The sequence below is a fragment of the Musca domestica genome, unplaced genomic scaffold (genome assembly GCF_030504385.1).
Source record: "Musca domestica strain aabys unplaced genomic scaffold, Musca_domestica.polishedcontigs.V.1.1 39, whole genome shotgun sequence".
Classification (NCBI taxonomy): Eukaryota; Metazoa; Arthropoda; class Insecta; order Diptera; family Muscidae; genus Musca; species Musca domestica.
The window spans coordinates 4,314,011-4,334,847 of record NW_026712326.1 but is presented as its reverse complement, the minus strand read 5'-3'; the positions used below and the strand labels follow the sequence as shown (position 1 = coordinate 4,334,847).

General features: G+C 35.0%; 1 protein-coding gene across 1 annotated transcript in view; it reads right to left on the bottom strand.

The window, feature by feature from the left end:
• The window catches only part of LOC101900635 (glucose dehydrogenase [FAD, quinone]), a 116,632-nt gene that overhangs the window by 34,188 nt on the left and 61,607 nt on the right, over window positions 1–20,837 (bottom strand). The gene's annotated exons all lie outside the window — the stretch shown is intronic.

Genomic DNA, 20,837 nt, shown 5'->3' with positions numbered 1-20,837 from the left:
TTGTGTCTTTAGTATTTTTTTGGAAAGCACGGTTTGTATTAAAAAGTACCAAAGTGTCAATCAACTCAATTTGGATGATCCTTTCTTGTTGTTTTACGTAAATTATTTTCTACGAAAATTCTGAAACCGTTACCGTTATCCTTTGTAGCCCTATGACTGAGAGCATAAAAAAACGCATTTTTTGACTAATGTTACTCTTTGAGAGATCAGCATAAAATTCTATGTCGATTTATGCACGGCCATCTCTCCGTCTATGAAAATTTGTCTAATTTTCGAATGGAATGGAGTAGAATGATAAAAAGTGTATTCCATAGTGGACCTTGATTTGGTGTAGCCTCCATATAACGCTACCGCCTGATTTAAGGAACTTTTGAGGGCTTAGTCTTATTTTTCCACGTTTCGGTATGTTAAAAAATTTGGCCTCATTTTAGAATAGAAATTTTTAAAAATTTGGTAGTTGAATTCTGTAGTGGTAAAATTCGGTGGAAAATTTCGGTTCCTTTTTTAAATGTTTACATTGGAAAGCCAATTTTTAGCTACTTGCTTTTTCCCCTACATAGTTTTGAAATGAAAGTTCGATTATCGGCACTTGTAGACATATTTTCAAAAGTCATACTCTTTCAATGGTGGAAGGTAAAAGCAAGGATCCTCAAAGCCCCTAAGGAAATTTTTGAATGAACGGAGTTATTAAAAATATATATATTTTTAGGGCCAACTTGGTTCGAAATCGACTTTTTATGAAATATTTTAGGGGACACATGAGTCCTAGCTTTACTTTTTCAGGATTATTTGCCAAGCATCAACCAATTTTAAAGCAAACATCTGAGCAAATTCCCCCTCGTGTCTTAAGTCTTTTGTATTTATTCTGCATATATTATTTTCTTGCTATCGGTCAATCATCGTCCAATCATTAGTTTTTTCTTGTAACACACAACAATATGATCACATGTCCATGCTTTAACATATCCATAATTTTACCGGATTTGTATAAGCCAATCTTTAGTGAAATGAAACACGTTTATCGCAGAAATGTCGTAACACTTTCAAAAAAATAAACTTTCGTTGAGTGCTGCTTTCCAAGGCTTAGATTAGATAGTTTGAGTGGAAATTGTAATTTGTGTGCTGCATTGTAACTCATGTGGTTTTGAATGTATGCGTCAATAGTTTTGATGTGTGATACGTCAACTAATCATTTAATCATGATCATTTAAGTGCAACAAATGTTTTTAATATCCTTAGGCATATGTTGTCACAGGGTATAATTCATTTGATACGGCCAATAATAATAACACCAGGTCTTTTTGGACGAAATCGGTCGTAATATTTTTAGCAAATTTAGAGTGAGTTCGGAGATGGGCACTCCTTCGACTACCTTCCCGCAAAGAGTCGACATTTTTAATAATTTTAATTGTCATATTTCATTGGCCGTTTGAAGGCCATAATTCGTGCCAAAGGTGACCAATTCGAACAAATCTAAAGTTATTCTAAAATTAGATTTTCTATCTTCTTGTGTACCTCCCATGGAGCCTTTTGAGTTTTAAATCCCTCTTACTTAATTTTAAATATTTTGTAAAACGTAAAAGGTTTTCTTCAAACACTATCTTCAACCACATCCGTATCAAGTTGTCTCCCAATTATTGTAATCCCATAAATAAAATAAAAGGAAATCCCATATAAATTAAACAAAACAAAATGCAACATCACGAAATCATCATCAATACAAATTACCCGATAACAACAACAATTTTGAGATTATTTGGAAACAATTAACAATTGTTATGACAATTTAAGTAGCCATCGATTTGACATATGATCATGTCTCGGTTCGACATGCTCGCTTTCAAGATGAGGTGGTAAGATAATAAAAACCAGTAAAGAAAGTCTTAAAGTCGGGCGGGGCCGACTTTATGATACCCTACACCACTTTGCTAATTTAGTAGAGCTGCGCATCACAATGAAAATCAATCATAAACGCTATGATTATAATTATAATTTAAAGTTCAAAGGGCTAAATATGCCGAAGCATTTGTATCTTTTAAATTCGGAATTGTATTGCCCATTTGGAGCACAATTAATTTGAAATCGGATAAAGATATATATGGGAACTATATCCAAATCTGAACCGATCTCGATAAAATTTGGCAAAGATATTTCCGAGCTGTATTTGATATATTTCCCTGAATATCGTTGTTACGGAGTGCATATTACGGTTGTGGGTAACAAATATAACAAATCGGATGAATAATATATATGGGAGCTATAGCTTTATCTGAACCGATCTTCACCAAATTTGACGTACTAGTTTCAAGACTCAATTGGGTCGTAAGTGCCAAATTCCATCCCATTTGGACAATATTAGACGTTTGGTGCACAATAAAAGGTAAATCGGACGAAGTTATATATGGGAGCTATATCCAAATCTGAACCGATCTCGATAAAGTTTAGGAAATGTATTTCTGAGCTGTATTTGATATATTTCTCCAAGTATTGTTGTTGCAGAGTGCATATTACGGCTGCGGTGGACAAAAATAACAAATCGGATGAACAATATATATGGGAGCTATAGCTATATCTGAACCGATTTCGATCAAATTTGGCACAAATATTTTCAGGCCTAATTTGGGTGTATATGAAAAATTTCATACAATTCGGGCTGATATTACGCGTTTGGTGCACAATAAAAGGCAAATCGGACGAAGATATATATGGGAGCTATATCTAAATTTTGACCGATTATCTCCAATTTCAATAGGGTTCGTCCTTGGGCCAAACAAATGATCTGTGCAAAATTTTATCTCGATCGGGCAATAAATGCGACCTGTACTTTGTTTACAAAAATACATGGACAGACGGACGGACGGACAGACGGACGGACGGACATGCATAAATCGACTCAGAATGTGATTCTATGCAGATCATCAAAAGGAACTATGGGTCTATCTCGTTTCCTTTTGCCTGTTACAAACAAATGCACAAAGACATAATACCCTGACCACCTTGTGGTGTAGGGTATAAAAATCAAGTAAAAACGCTGTAAGTTCGGCCGAGCCGAACTTTGAATATCCTCCACCATTTTTTACAAATTTGGCAATTTTCAAAAAAAAAAAAAAAAAAAAATAAATAAATAAATAAATAAAATAAAATAAAAAAATTAATAAATAAATAAATAAAATACAATCCGTTAAAAATTCTGTTAAAATCTTAAAAATACCGAATGTTGCTGTTATATTAGGGTCTATACGACGATTTAGACCTGCATAGGCGACTTTTGTCACAAGCTATTAAAATATTCAAATTCGGAACTTGAAAAATATCTATTTATAATGTAGCTAACATCATCAGAATACCGAGTATAGGGAGGTACCATGGGGGTTATAAAACGTGGACCTGCATAGACAATCTCCTGTCATAGGTTGTACTATCCATTACGAACCTCAAATACCACATTTGAAACAATTTCGGTAAATAATGTCGCTAAAATCATCAAAATACCGAATATCGGGAGGTACCGTTATATGGGGGCTATACGAAGACTTGGATCTACATGGCCCATTTTCTGTCTTAAGCCGTAGTATCCATTACGAACTTCAACTACCAAATTTGAAACAATTCCGGTAAATAATGTCGCTAAAATCATCAAAATACCGCATATAGGGAGGTACCGTTATATGAGGGCTATACGAAGACTTGGATCTACATGGCCCATTTTCTGTCTTAAGCCGTAGTATCTATTGCGAACTTTAAATACCAAATTTGAAAGAATTCCGGTAAATAATGTCGCTAAAATCATCAAAATACCGCATATAGGGAGGTACCGTTATATGGGGCCTATACGAAGACGTGGACCTGCACAGACAATTTTCTGGCATAGGCTGTAGTATCCATTACGAACTTCAAATGCGAAATTTGAAAAAAATCTGGTGAATAATGTCGCCAAAATCATCAAAATACCGAATATCGAGAGGTACTGTTATATGGGGGCTATACGAAGAGGTGGACCTACATGACCCATTTTCTGTCTTAAGCCGTTGTATCTATTACGAACTTTAAATACCAATTTTGAAATAATGCCGGTAAATAATGTCGCTAAAATCGTCAAAATACCGAATATCGGGGGTTCTGTCACATGGGGGCTATACGAAGACGTGAACCTACATGGCCCATTTTTAATACCAAAAGTCCTGCAGACATAATACACATTTGAGTTAAATTTTATCAATCTACATCAATTCGTTCGGAAGCTAGAGTGATTTTCACAGACGGGCAGACGGACGAACGGACGGACATTGCTAAATCGACATAGAATTTTATGCTGATCAAGGATATATCTATTCCTTGTGGGATCTAAAATGTATATTTCGAGGTGTTACAAACGGAATGACAAACTTAATATACCCTCCATACTATGGTGGAGGGCATAATAATAAATGAAATAAGAAATCATTATATCCCAATAAATTTTAACAACCATTAATTAGGGGAGAGGAAAAAAAACTCAGAAAAAGTCCCCCCAGAGCTGTAACTGCAGTTATAAAAAAAAACACAAAACTAGCAACAACTACAGAAAAGTTACTTCACCTAGACCTCTAAATAAAAATTGCATTAGGCAATCAAATAATAAACATTATAACAAACAATCGAAAACGAATGAACAAATAAACCAACAAACAACAAAAAATCACAAGATAAATAATAACAACAATAAAACTTATTAATGATAATGAAATGCAATAATTTGTAAGCCAGTGGTGTGTGTGTGTGCTTGTTTGTGTGTCGGCTAGTGTCTGTGGGTATTATTGGCTACGGCGTGTTAATAACGTTAGCACTTCCAAAATAACAATGGAAAAAAAATATATAACTTATTTTATAAATTAGCCAAAAAGCCAATAATAATTTGTAACAACGCCAACAACAACAGCAGCAACAATGGCACCAAACACAAAATTGGTCTAATATTATTTGAAATTCCGTTAAACTTCATCATCACCTTTTGGTGTTTTTGTCGGTGATTGGGAGTTCATTTTTCAAACACGCAAAGCTTTATTTATTTATTTATTTTTGAGGGCAATAATTTTTTAATGCCAGCATTTGCTGCGGCTATTGTTGTTTTCTTTTATCAATGAAAAAAAAAAAAAAAAAAAAAAAAAAAGTGGCAAAATAAAAGAAAAATGTGTGCGAAAAAATGGGTTATTTTGCGGCGTGCATTTTTTGCTGGGGTGTTAATAAATAAATTTCGCTTTGTGTCAGTGTATTTTTTTTTCAAATATCTGATTTTGTTGTTGTTGTTATTTTTTGTAATACATTTATGAAGAGGATTTGTATTTCCTGAATTTTGGTTCGGGGTTTTGGGGCCAAAGTTATTTAACAGGCAATTGAATGAGTTTTGCATTCGATTACTTTCAATTGTGGCTAAGTGAAGATGTTCGTGTCTTAAGTCTTTTGTTTGCTTAATAACAGGCCTGTCATTGTTTGTTACGCAAAAATTGGTGGCAATTTGTTTCAAATAGATACTGAGATAGGGCGATGGAGTTGTTGCCACCACAGAAGGGTAATATTAATATTTGGGATGTAGCAGCAAAAATTCGAACGTTGATCGATAGAGCTATGAAAGTTACTCTGAAGGACTGTAAGGGTCGCAATATTTTTTAAACATATTCTTTTAACAACATTTTCAAAGTCTACAAAGGCTTTTTTGCGTTAGAATTTTAAGAATATTTTGCCATACAAAATACCCCACACTCTTACGTATTAATACCCTACACCACATATAAATATTCGTCCGATTTCGGGTTCATTGTTCACCAAATGGCTAATATCAGCTCAAATGACCAAATAACTGCTGGACAACAAATGTTTTCTCATCGGAGAAAACCAAATTCGGAAGTTCACCACTTTCGGCCAAGCGAAGAAACTCTTTAGCTCTTTTGAGTCTATTTTCTTTCTGTTGCGGTGTAGTTCTTGCACTATTTGGAATTTCAATGGCTTTACCCCGAACTAATTTTTCAATATTTGCCGAATAGAATATTGCGATATGTTGAGCTCACGAACCATTTTTCTGCCACTGAGACGGTACCTCCCTATATTCGATATTTTGATGATTTTAGAGACATTATTCACCGGAATTGTTTCAAATTTCGTATTTGAAGTTCCTTATGGGTACTACAGTCTATGACAGAAAATTGTCTATGCAGGTCTACGTCTTCGTATAGACCCCAATATAATGGTAACTGACCATATTTGATATTTTTTTAAGACTTTAGCAGGATGTTTCATAGGATTTATTTGAAAATTTGTAAATTTCTTCCAAATAGACGGTGTTCAATGTTCGGCCCGGCCGAATTTACAGATTTTTAATTTTTTTGAACCAGCTCTACATGATTGCCCAGACTTTTCACAATTTAGCATTTTTCGGAACCATCTCATTTTTGTACACTCAGCCATATGGCTAGAGAGGGTATATATCACTTAATACTGCCAAAACGTGCTTCGTCGAAATAACGATTTTAGACCTTAAATTTTAGACCTCGAACAGAATATCCGATTTGGTCCAAACTTGGTACATCGTAATGTTATCATCAAACTTAGATCGCGTTCGAAGATAGGCATTATCGGTCCACTCCCTCTGGTACCTCCCCCAAAAAGGCCAAAAGAATACTTTGCTGCACATAAAGAGAAAATATAATCCGATTTTGCTCCAACTTTGCAAATCCTAATATTTGCATCAGTGCCAAGTCAGCTGCGAAAATGGACAATGTCGGTGCACTCCTTAAAGTACCTCCCCCACAAATGTGTTAAAATTTTGAATGATTATAACTATTTTAAAATCCGATTGCCTTCAAATTACACACATCACAATATTTTTTTTTAATCCAAGGTCTGGATGAATGTAAGTCATTGAAATTCCAAAGAGTGCAAGAACTTACACCGCAACAGAAAAGAAATACAAAGAGCTAAAGAGTTGCTTCGCTTGGCCGAAAGTGGTGAACTGCCGAATTTGGTTTTTGGTTTTCTCCGATGATACCGCAGAGCAACAGTCGGGCAGAGTGTGACGGTTTCATTGGCCGTTTGAGGGACATAATTCGGTGACCAATTCTAACAAATCTAAACTTATTCTACAATTTAATGCTATTTCCGATATTTTTGCTTTCATTCAATAAAATATAAAAAAAAAAATGTAAAAATGATGGCGTTTGACTTTGTTGCAGTTTTTTTTATCTCGTCCTGTATATCGGAACCGATTTTCATCAAATTCCATAAATTTATTATCTAGGCTGTTTTCGGTCATATGTGCCAAAATTTACAATCCTACTTTGGTCCTTGTGTTACTGGCTCCCACCAAACCAATGCTCAGTGGTCGAGGTCGTATGGGAACAGCGGCCAAAAACACTTTCTGTGCAGATATCAATATGAATCTTTGGTTAGGGTATATTGATTGGATAAAAATAAAAAATGTGACAAAATGGATATGGTCGAGGCATGTTTTGGCATGGTCCCCTTACAACGTACCTCCCGAATAAGGGTTATTTGCCCAATTATCGTCACATTTCTACACTAGATTGCTCTGTTATTTGACATTTTACGTTCTAAAGAGCTAAAAAATAGTCTTGGAACGGCCCGCCTTCAGGTAGAGTACCCTCGTAAAGGTACCTCCAAAAATAGAAGTATTTTTATACAAATCAATTCCAAATTTGATTATTTTTTTGTAAACAAAATAAACAATTCAATATAAAATTAAATCAAAGTTACTTATGGATATATATAAATTTCAGTGTTATTCAAGTAAATCAAATGCAGATTTTAATAATATATATATATATATATATTATTGCTTGTTAACGTTCGCTGTCTCGTTATAAAAGGGTCAGAGCTCAGAAGAAGACGGTTAATAAGATCTGTGTTTGTTGAAACACGAGATTTTTTTCGGGTATGATTTAGTCGAAACTTTTTTATATCTTTGTTGCCAGACTTCGCGGCCTCCTTATAATTCTCCAATCGATACAATGACAAATTTAAAATGTCGGGATCATGTATTAAAATTTTATGAACTGTGGGTGTAAGATAGTGTCATGGATGTCTATTTGTTAACTCTTTAGCAGTTTCCAGTGTAAAGTCCTTAAATGTTTCGACATTAATATGGCATCCGGAAGTCAATCCTTGTAACAATATTGAACACCTCTCATTTACATCTTTATCAATCCAAACAACAAAAACATATTCTGTGTCATTAGCACCATAGAATTGACAAAATTTCAGCGAAGTCACTTCAGTATATTGGGCATAACATACAAATCTGACAAAATCTGAAAGTTAAATTAGCACTTCAAGAATCTTAGGACCATTACTAATGGCGTGAAAAAATCACAGTGGAGGATTCAGGGGGGAAAAGAATTAAAACTTTAACTGAAATCCAATTTTATTTTCAAAATTAATCTTAAAGGCAACTCAGAACACTCACACCGTCTATATTATACCCAACTGCTAAACACACAAATTACTGAACTAAAAATAAGTCAATACCTTGCTTTTCAATAATTATACCAAGACTTGTCATTTTAAAATGTATTTAATTTTGTAATACAGATCTATTTTTACTCCACTTTTTCACTGATCCCACCGAAGTGCGCCGTTAGAATGAAGCCAAGATTATTAGGTTTTCTAAAAAGTTTAACCTCTTAAGAGTTCATGTGTACACATTTGATAATAAATATCTGATTTTCATTTTTTGAATTTTGGCCAATGGCAGCGACCACTGTGCAATGGAATATTGTAAAGCTTCACTACCTTCGCAACTGTTGTAAAAAATTCTCATCCACGTTTTCACTTCTCAACTATTTGCAATTGAAGGATTTCCCATAATATGAACATTTTCCCAAAGCACATAAATTTTCCATTTCGCACTTCATTTAACACCCCATGGCGTCAATGGATTAACAATCATTTTGAAATAAAGAAAACTAATTTGATATGCAGATAAAGTACTTGAATGCCTACCGCACTACCTTGTATTTAACATAATTATCTTATGTTCCTCACCTTCCTCATCATCATGGAGATCGTCATCATCATTATTATCTTCCTCATTGCTGAACAATGTTGCTGTTAATAATTTTTCTTCTAAGTTTTAATTAAAATGTTTTTTTTATATTTTTCTATCGTCAGTATTTGTTTCTAGCTTGACTTGGTGGGTTGCTACATTGTTGTTGTTGTTGCTGTTGTTATTGTTATCACGGTGTGTTTAAGGTCATGTGAATTTCACAGACAGAATGTCTTTATTAAAAGCAATAATAAATAACAACAGCAAAAATGGTAATGAAAACAACAACAACAGCAACAACAACTACAACAGTAACTTCGCTGCTACGCAATCCATGAAGTACGAGATTTCATCTGCAACGTCTCTCGTCTCATCTCGTGCTGAAGAAGTACCCAACCAAAAAGGCTATGCAATCGGCATTGCTGTTAGCGTCTAAACATGGCTATGTTAGTTATGACGTTAAGGTTATTTTGAATTTTCCGCCTTCTGGCCAAGCTGCAGGGCAAGTAAAAATACAGAAAGAGAGAAACTGAGACTGAAGCTATGACTAAAAAAATACACATAAAGATATCTCAATTTATGACCCTTTTGCAGATTGCCTAAAGGTATAAGAAATCACCTACCGTTTGTTTTGCGCCATGTGATTCACAGCTTTTGCATATTCAGCAAAGGGGGGTAGTTTAATAAATTTGAGGTGAGATGACTTTGGGAGAATTTCCGAATGAGAATGAATACATCCAACGAAAACTTGAATGTGCCATATTCAGCATTATCAGTATAATCTGAAGATGACTAGTTCAACCCCACCATAAGGCAAACTATAACCTGAAGAGAGAGGTCAAAATTCGGGCGGGGCCTACTATATGATACCCTACACCACCCATGCGTATTTAGCAGAGCGGCCGTAACAGAAAATAGTTTATATTGGGAATTTATGTGAAGTAGATTATATCAACTAAGAATCTTATTTGAATGCGTAGCATGGCTTTAAAGTAGTCACAATTTGGGAACTATAGCCAACTCTGAATCGATTTTAAATAAATTTGACGCAGGCTTTTGTACCAAATAGCATTGCTGTATAATGCATGATATGACTTCGATAAGGATTATATTAAATTTTTTTTTTTTTATTTGGCTGGAAAACCACCAGTTGCTATCGTTAGAGCACTCCAGCATTTAAATGTGAATAAATCTTTTGTGTGTCGCACCATCGCTCGTTACCGTGATACTGGTAGCGTAGCCCGACGTCAAGGAAGTGGACGGAAGAAAACAGCAACATCAGCAGAAATGGTTCGAAAAGTAAAGAAGCGACTTGATCGAAACCCGCGTAGCAGTGGCCGAAAAATGGCTCGTGAGCTGAACATATCGTAATATTCCATTTGGCAAATATTGAAAAATTAGCTCGGGATAAAGCCATTGAAATTCCAAAAAGTGCAAGAACTTACGTCGCAACAGAAGGATAAGAGGCTCAAAAGAGCTAAAGAGTTGCTTCACTTGGCCAAAAGTGGTGAACTGCCGAATTTGGGTGCCTCCAATGAGAAAACATTCGTTGTCCAGCAGTTTGTAAACAAACAAAATGATCGGGTTTATCAGCTGAAAATGTGCACCTTCAGTTGACCAACAGAACTCAAACACCGGCCATGGTGATGGTGTGGGCCGCCATTTCCCGCCGAAAGACGATGGTCGCTCGTATTAATCGACCGTGGCATCAGAATAAATGCGAATATTATATCGAAAATATTCTGGAGGGTGTATTAAAGCCTTGGGCACGCAAACATTGTGGCCGCAGACTTTGGACGTTCCAACAGGACTCAGCACCATCGCACTCAGCACTCGCCACCTAAGAATAGTTATAAAATGAGGTTTCACGCTTCATTTCCAGCGCACAATGGCCACCAAAATCTCCGGATACCAATCCGTTGGACTATTGTGTCTGGAGTGCTTTGGAAAGCAAGGTTGGCACTAAAAAATACCAGAGTGTCGATCGTCTCAAGCAAGTGCTTCGACGGGAATGGGCCAAAATACAGCAGAGCAACATTTGGGCAGCGTGTGACAGTTTCATTGGCCGTTCGAGGCCATAATTAGTGCCAAAGGTGAATAATTCGAACAAATCTAAACCTATTCCTAAATATGATGCTATTTCCGACATTTTTTGCTTTCATTCAATAAAATTAAAAAAATGTAAAAATTATGACGTTTGACTTTGTTGCAGTTTTTTTAGCACACCCTGTATATTTGGGAGCTATAGCTATATCTGAACCGATTTTTATCAAAATTTGAAGTACGGATGTGCCAAAATTCAGGTCAGTTGGACTGATATTAGCCATCTGGTGCCCAATAAACATGATATGAATGGAAGCTATATCAAGATCAGTTCAGATTTGGATATAGCTCCCATTTATATCATGTTTATTGGGCACCAGATGATTGTTTGGAAAATTTCATCTTAATCGTATAATAAATGCGACCTGCATTTTTCTTACAAAAATACATGGACGTACGGACTGACATGCATAAATCGACTCAGAAAGTGATTCTATGAAGATCCTTTAAAGTAACTATGGGTCTATCTCGCTTCCTTCTCCATGTTACAAACACAAAGACATAATACCTTTACCACTATGGGATGTAGGGTATAAACCAAATGTACAAAGGGTTCGAAATAGCACTTATTTTAACATATGATCTGCCAGTTCGAACAGCAATAAAAAGTACACTTGCTACCAAAATTTGCACATTTTGTACAAATTTATACAACGGAACTAAAAAACCAAGTTAAATACTATCAGTTAGTTTTGCCGACAGATGGTATACATCCCAGCCTGGAGTTATGATTATTCTAACTGTTGACCCTTTATGGGGAAGGTTCTGAAGCAGATGGCCGATATTTACCAATTCATATCTGACCTAACTCTGATATAAATATTACAACGGGTCATATTTTGACTACATCGTATAATTCGTATACTTGATATGAGATATGTGCAACTTTTAGAAAAATGTGGAAATATGCGTGAGGTACCAGATATAACAGACCGAAATTTTCCACTTCATCAAATTTAAAAGAAATCGAATATTTATATCCAATTTTATACGAAATCATAAATTTCGATTAATTATTTCCGATTAGATTTCTGGTTAAGAGAAATATTTAGATATAGCAAGTTGTAAAGAATCGCCGACTGGTTTCGCAATTATGAAAGATATAAGTATTGGAAATTTCGGCCCTTTGTGGTTGGAGTATCAGAACGGTTTGGGAGATATCTCTCATCTTCACAACAGACTTTCCGTTTGCAAAAATGTTTGGATATGTGAAATTTAAAGAGAGTTGGATGTTTATTTCGAGTTTTATAAGCATTTCGTATTTTCAAAATTTTGAACACTTTGTGGGGGAAGTACCAGAAAAGTCTGTCGATATATCCCATATGTACCAATCGTACGAAATATAGTCCTCCTTTTAGCACAAAATACTTAATAGTCCCGTACCAAAAAATTATATGGGGTGCCACAGATGTTCAAACAATAACACAAAAATACATTTTTTAAAACGTGTAAAATGTGCCCTTTCTTCCTTATTGCAACTAACATTTCGAACGTGTGAAAATTTCACAAGTTATTGAAAAAACAATTCTCCTCCATATGATATTTTTAGACGTACGTTGACCTTAAGTCAAATTATTAATCCAACCCCCATTGAGAAGTTTTATCTTTGTTCCGCCAATTTATTTTCATGTATTTTTTTCGCGTCCCTAACATTTTGACATTTCTTCATATTTTTTATTACTATTCATATTGTCTCTTTCATCACTTGATTTTCTGAAACCACCGCCACCCAAAAAAGGTTGTTATTAACTGTCGATTCATGGCAATTTTTTTTAATTGCCATTCTTTTTCACATCGTTTCTCATTTTACATTATCATCGACATCTTCATTTATTTATATTTGTTTTTAATGAAAAATCTTTAAGCAAGTCACAAATGAAAAGGTCACAGGTTAAATGCAAGAATTTTGTTTGTTAATTAAACAGTTATTTTCTCACAACATCAAACAAACGTTTACGCGTTGTAATTTGATACATCCTTAATTGGTCTCTCTCTCCCTCCCTCTTCACAAAAATCTCTTTTTATCTCTCTTAAAATGAGAATACTTTGAATTTTGGTTGTCGTTGTTGTTATTGTTGATTTCGGTTTTATTTTAAATTAAAATGATTTGTTGTAATTCATGCGAAACATTGTACATCTTTGTTTCTTGTTATTGTTGTAAGAAATGTGTGTGTTTGTGTGTGTGTGTGTATATTTTTAATAGCTTTGATGTTTGGAATGACCCTGCTTCGACGTTTGTGTCTTAAGTCTTTTGTTTATTCAGATAATTTTCTAATTCTTTTGTTGTCGATTGCCATTCAGATAAAGTTTTGAAGGTCGTTGTCATCGTATTGTCATAGGTCAGGAAAGCTTTTTATTAAAAATTAAAAGAATAGCAAAAAAATCTGCTATTGTCCAACATTTCCCAGAATATTTTTTGGAATATATTATATTTTGGGAAAATATGTCTTTTCCTCATTCACTTTGAACATAACCTTGACTCTGAATTGAAACATCGTGCTACATCTATTGAAAGTTTTTCAAGAATGAAATAAATCATCTTGAATGATTCTCACGGTATCAACATTTTTCACATTATGGTCGAAATTTAGAGTAGACTGACTATATGACCAATATTTTTCAAAATCAAAAAATAAATAAATAAATAAATAAAAAAAAAACAATTTTATACCATGAAATGAGCTACAATTCTAACATTTGAAATGAGAGTCACCGATGGAGTGAAGGATAGATGTTACAAAGGATTTTTGGAAATTCGATTTATAAGGTTAGGAAAGGTTCTAAAATGGTACTAACCTTCTTAAATGGTCCATTTGGTATTATGTGAACGGATAGAGCTAAGAAACTTGACATTTTTTGTAAGAGAATCAAGGTTGGGAAGTGAGTTCGATATATGGTTTAGAAATGTGTACTAAGTATGCGAACTGTACTAAATGGTACTTAATTTGGAACCGGTTTGTGTAGTGTGAACGGATGAAGCTGGTATTTTGAAATTTTGCATTGAGATTCTGGTTGGTAGTAGGTTTGCGATAAACACATATGGAGGTGGTTTTGGAAATATGTACTATAATTGTATGAAAAGTACTGAATGGTACATTTGGACAGGCACTTTCGGGCTTTACCTATTGGATACAGATGGAGTGCAGAATAGATTTACCAAACGGTTTTTTTGGAAATTCGAACACTAAGATTACGAAAAATTCTAAAATGGTACCAACTTGAAATTTTTGTATGAGAATCCAGGTTAGAAAGTAATTTTGAAATATGAAGATGATTTAGGAAATGTGTACTAAGTGTACGACCTGCACAAAATGGTACTAAATTTGAAAACGGTTTATTTAGGATGAACGGATGAAGCTGGTATTTTGAAATTTTGTATTGGGGTTCCTGTTTTCTAAATGTCCATATAAAGTGCAGGTAAAGTACTAAATAGTACTATATTTGGTACAATTTCGCATTGTGTAAACGGATAGTGCTTGAAATCTGAAAATTGGTATTAGGGTCGCTTTTGATGAGTAGCCTGGGCAAATGGAGATGGTTTCGGAAAAGTGTACTGTACTAAGTGGTACTAAATTGGGTATTGGGTGAAGGGATAGAGATAAAATTCAGAAGTTTGATATTTAGATAACGGATGCTATCTGTGTTTTAGATTTGGCGTTGTTTTCGGAAATGTGTGCTATATTTGTACGAAAAGTCCTGAAGGGTGCTATATTTGGTACAATTTGGTAATGAGCTAACATTTAGTGTTTGAAATCTGAAATTTGGTATTGGGTCACTGCTCTTGTGTAGGCTGGACATGTGGAGGTGGTTTCGGAAATGTGTACCAAATTGTGCGTAAAGTACAAAACGGTAATAAATTTGGTATTGGATGAAGGGATAGAGATACAATTCTGAAATTGGGTATTTGCATTACTGATGGCAACAGTGCTGAAGATTTGATGGTGGGTTTGGGAACGCCTCCCATATTTGTTCGAAAATTACTAAATAGTACAATATATAATACAATTTGGCATTGGGTTAAAAGATATTGCTTGAAATCTGAAATTTGGTGTTATGTTCGCTGTTCATGTTAAGCTAGGACATACAGAGGTGGGGTCTGAAATGTGTACTACACTTGTACGAAAAGTACTGAATGGTACTATTTATTGAATTGGGTGAAGGGGTAGAGATACAGTTCTGATATTTGATATTGAGATCTCTGTTGATATCTGGAATTGAGATATGGTGTTGGAGGTGGTATTGGTGCTGCGTACTATAATTGTTTGAAAAGAACTGAATGGTACTAAATTTGGTAATGTGGGAAAACATAGGGCTGAAATCCTCAAATTTGATATTGAGGTCTATGTTGGCATTTTTAATTGAGATATGGAGGTGGTTGTGGAAATGTGTACCATATTTGTACGAAAAGTACTAAATGTTACTAAATTTGGTATTGAGTGAAGGAATGGAGCTGAAATCCTGAAATTTGTTATAGATGTCACTATTGGCGTCTGTGGTTAAGATATGGAGTTGGTATTGGAAATTTGTACTATACTGGTTCGAATAGTACTAAATAGTACTAAATTTGGTATTGGGTGAAGTAATAGAGGTAAAATCCTGAAATATGATATAGATGTCACTATTGGCGTCTGTGGTTAAAAATGGAGGTGGTGTACGGAAAGTTCTGAATGGTACTAAATTTGGTAATAGGGGGAAAGTATAGGGCTGCAACCCTCAAATTTGATATTTAAGTCTCTGTTGGTATCTGGAATTGAGATATGAAGGTGGTTGTAGAAACACGAACTTTAATTGTTCGAAACAAAACTAAGTGGTACTAAATTGGGTATTGGGTGAAGAAATAGAGCCGGAATTCCGAAATTTCATATGAATGTTGCTGTTGGTGTCTGTTGTTGATATTTTGGATATGCGTACTAAAATTGTACTAAATTTGGTAATGGGGGAAATTTGAGAGCTACAATCCTGAAATTTTATATTGAGGTCTTTGTTGGAATCTTGGATTGAGATATGGAACGGGTTTGGAAATAGGTACTAAAATTATATGAGAAGTTTTAAATGTTACTAAATTGAGTGTTGGGTGAAGGGATACAGCTGTAATCCCGAAATTGGATATTGAGGTCTCTGTTGGTATTTGCGTATGAGATATGGAGGTGATAGTGCAAATAAGTACTACAATTATACGAAAAGTATTAGTACTATAATTTTGGATCACTGTTGATATCTAGGATGGAGAGATGGAGATTGTTTAGAATAAGTGTACTAAATGTTACTAAATTTGGTATTGGGTGAAGGGATGAAGATGAAATCCCGAAATTTCATATTGAGGTCACTGTTTGTTTCTAGGGTTTTTATATGGAGGCGTTATAGTAGTTTTATACAGAAAAATTCGATGGGGGTCCATTGTGGACTGGTTTTACTAATATCCTCCTCGGCAAACTTCAAAATGAAAGATTTTGAAGGCTGTTTGATGTAAAAGGTAAACATTTTTACAAAAAAGGGAAAATTTTGAAAATGAAAAGAAGTCGGAAAATTTAGTACAATGTAAGAAGTTTTGAAGAAAAATTGTCAAACTGAACAAATTGTGTATTTTGAGTACTAAAAAGGCCTAACACGAAATTTTGGAATAAATCTGAATTTTTAAGATGAACTTTTCGCAGACGAAATATCGGCAACTCGCTAGTCTTTTCTTATATATTTCCAACATAACTAGAATAAAGTTCATAAAATCGGTGAATAAAGTAGCTAAAATCATTAAAATACCGAATATAGGGAGCTATACCAAAACATGGACCTGCACAGACACTTTTCTGTCTTAGGCTGTAGTATCCATTTTGAACTTCAAATACCAAATTTGCAACATTTCCGATGAATAATGTCGCTTAAATCACCAAAATACCGAAAATAGGGAGGTGCCATTATATGGAGGCTATACGAAGACGTGGACCTGCACAGGCAATTTTCTGTCATAGGCTGTAGTATCCATTACGAACATAAAATACCAAATTTGAAATTATTTCGATGAATAAAGTCGCTAAATTCATCAAAATGCCGAATATCAGGAGGTGCCGTTATTTGGGGGCTACACGAAGGCGTGGTCCTGCAGGAATAATTTTCTGTCAAAGTATTTTATGCTGATCAAGAATATATATGCTTTTTGGGTAATACTTCGAGGTGTTACAAACGGAATGACAAACTTAATATACCTTCCATACTATAGTGGAGGGTATAAAAAGGGTCTTTTTACGCACTTACTTCGAAGGTAAGCGAATTTCTCTCACAATGTTCGTAACATTAACATGCATTAAAATAAAAAAAATTCAAGTCACCGGGAAGCTATTTTTAATGGGTCTGCCAAACTGTTCCACAGCCAAGAGTAACAGCACCATCACATTTTGCATTGGCAGTATGCCAAAGCAAAAGTGGCACCAACTGATATAGAAACACATACATACCCATATTAACATTTGCTTCCGATGCATACGAAATTATCAAAATAAATCCAAAAGCCAACGAATGAACGAGCAAAAGCCCCGTAAATGCCGGTAAAACAAATAACGACATCCAAAAAGAAAAACAAAAAAAAAAAAAAAAAACAAAAACAAAATGAACGAATCAAAACAGAAAATCTTTAACAAAACATAAATCGTTAGCATTTTGCATTCGCTTGGTGGCAACTCAGCACCATCTACCCCATGTAAAGAGGTGTCTATGGGCCATTTGTAAGGCAGAGGAGCATTGAATCATCCAAAGTGGCAGTGGCTTGGAGCCGGAATGCCACATTGGTATGCAAACCACCACAAGGAGTTAAGCTGCTACAGGTGATGAAATCAAGACAGCCACGTTAGCTGAGTAAAGCATGAGCTTGGCCGCGGTTGCGTGGGTACACGGAAAGGAAAAATCAAAAATTACCAAAAAAATAAAATAATTACATAAATAGCCCACAAAAGTTCTAGAGCGATATGAGCCGAATAATCTATACAGTAAATCCAGATACTAGTTTCAACCGTTTCGAATGGGTGTTCTTAAATGGGGCAGCTCTTAATACCCTCAGACATATGGCTAGAGAGGGTATATATCATTTTATACGGTCAAACGTGCCTAGTCGAAATAACGGTTTTAGACCCTAGGTCTCTTTTATCAAATCCGTTTCTGGACATTTGGAGTCGATCTAGCGATGTCCGTCCGTCTGTCTGGCTGGCGCGCACGTTAACTCTCGAAGGAATATCCGATTTTGGTCCAAACATAGTGTATCGTAATATTATTGTAAAACTAAGATCGAGTTCGGAGATGGGCAATATTGGTCCACTCCTTCAGGTACCTCCCCCACAAAAGTTCGAAATTTTCAAAAAATATTTTTTTTTTGCACAGAAAGAGAAAGAATAATCCGATTTTGCTCGAACTTTGCGAAACCTAATATTTACGTCAGTGCTACGTCAGGTGGGAAAATGGACAATATCGGTCCACTCCATCAAGTACCTCCATCACAAAGGGGCAAAATTTTCAATAATTACAACTCTTATAAAATGTTATGTAAAAGTCCGATTGTCTTCATATTTCACACATCCCAATATTCCTATCAACTCAAGGTCTGGTGTTAAGATGGAATATATCAGTCTGCTCCTTCTGGTACCTCCCCCACAAAAGATCGAAATTTTCAAAATATAAATTTTTTGCACAAAAAAAACAACGATAATCCGATTTTGATCCAACTTTGCAAATCCTAATATTTGAGTCAGTGCTAGGTCAGGTGCGAATATGGACAATACCAGACCACTCCATCAGGTACCTCCCCCACAAAGGGTCAAATTTTGAATAAGTACAACTCTAATAAAATGTGATGTAAGTATCCGATTGTCTTCAAATTTCATATATCCCATTGATTTTGTTAACCCAAGGTCTGGTGCCAAGATGGAATACATCGGTCCACTCCATCAGGTACCTCCCCCACAAAGGGCCAAATTTTAAATAAGTACAACTCTTATAAAATGTGATGTAAGTCTCCGATTGTCTTCAAATTTCACACATCCCAATAATGTTATTAACCCAAGATCTTTTGCCAAGATGGAATACATCGTTCCGCTCCTTCTGGTACTTCCCCCACAAAAGGTCGAAATTTTCAAAAAATATATTTTCTGCACAAAAGGTGAAGCGATAATTCGATTTTTGCAAATCCTAATATTTAAGTCAGTGCTAGGTCAGGTGCGAATATGGACCATATCGGACCACTCCATCAGGTACCTCCCCTACAAAGGGTCAACATTTTGAATAATTAAAACTCTTATAAGATGTGACGTAAGGGTCCGATTGTCTTCAAATTTCACACATCCCAATGATTTTGTTAACCCAAGGTCTGGTTTGAAATGGAACGCATCGGTCCACTCCTTCCGGTACATCCCACACAAATTTTCCAAAAATCATATTTTTTGCACAGGAGGAGAAACGATAATCCGATTCTGCTCCAACTTTGCATATCCTAATATTTGGGTCAGTGCTAGGTCAGGTGCGAAAATGGACAATATCGGTCCACCCCATCAGGTACCTCCCTCACAAAGGGTTCGCTCATAAAACGCGAAATTAACATCCGATTCCATCAGAACTTGGCACATCTGAATATTTCTATTAACACTGGAGCTGTTATAAAAACGGAAGAGATCGGACCATTCCTTCTGGTACCTACCTTACAAAGGGTCAATGTTTTGAATAACCAAAACATTTATAAAATCTTAAATAAGCTCCATGGTCTCTTTAATTATCATTAACAAAAGATCTATTGTGAAGATGGGATATATTGGTCCACTCCTTCTGGTACCTCCCCCACAAAGGCTCAAAATTTTGAATATCCATGAAGCTCTTAAAAAACGAAATTAACATCCGATTCCATTCAAAACTTAGTACATCTCAATATTTCCATCAACATAAGATCTGTTGTAAAAATGGTAGAGATCGGACCATTTATTTTGCTACCTGTTCCACATAGAGTTCAAGATTTTGAAAAGGAAAACGCTCAAAGAAAGAGAAATAAGCATTCAACAATCTTCACATTTCACACATACAAACATTGTTGGTAATACAATATCTGTTGTGCAGATGATATATATCTGTGAACCCCTTCTGGTACCTCACACACAAAGGGTCACAATTTTCAATACTTTTATCTGTCATACCTTGCGAAACAAGTCAGCGATTCTTTACAACTTGCTATATCTAAATATATCTCTCTTTGCCGGAAACCTGAGATAAATATATGATTTTCCATAAATTGAATATAAATTTTAGATTTTCTTGTAATATTGTCCATACCAATTTTTTTTATATATATGCCAGACTATATCTGGCACCTCACGCACTTGTTAACATTTTCTAAAAATTATCTCATGTTAAGTGAAGGATTTTACCAATATAGTCCAATCCTGGCACGTCGCAATATTTATATCGTATTTATTTAGGTCCGATACGAAATGGACCATATTGGCCCATTCCTTCAGAATCCACTCCAAGGAGGGTCAAGAGTTTGAATAAAAATAACAGGAGTCAAAATATATTTAAATAATCGAACATTGGCTGAGGGTATACTTCTGTTGGAAGGACCGACAGATACTTTTACGCTTGTTTCTTTTATTAATTAATTTTTTTTCAGTGTCAAAAAAAAAAAAAACTGTTAACACATATTTTACTCGTCGTATATTATTTTACCTACATACAT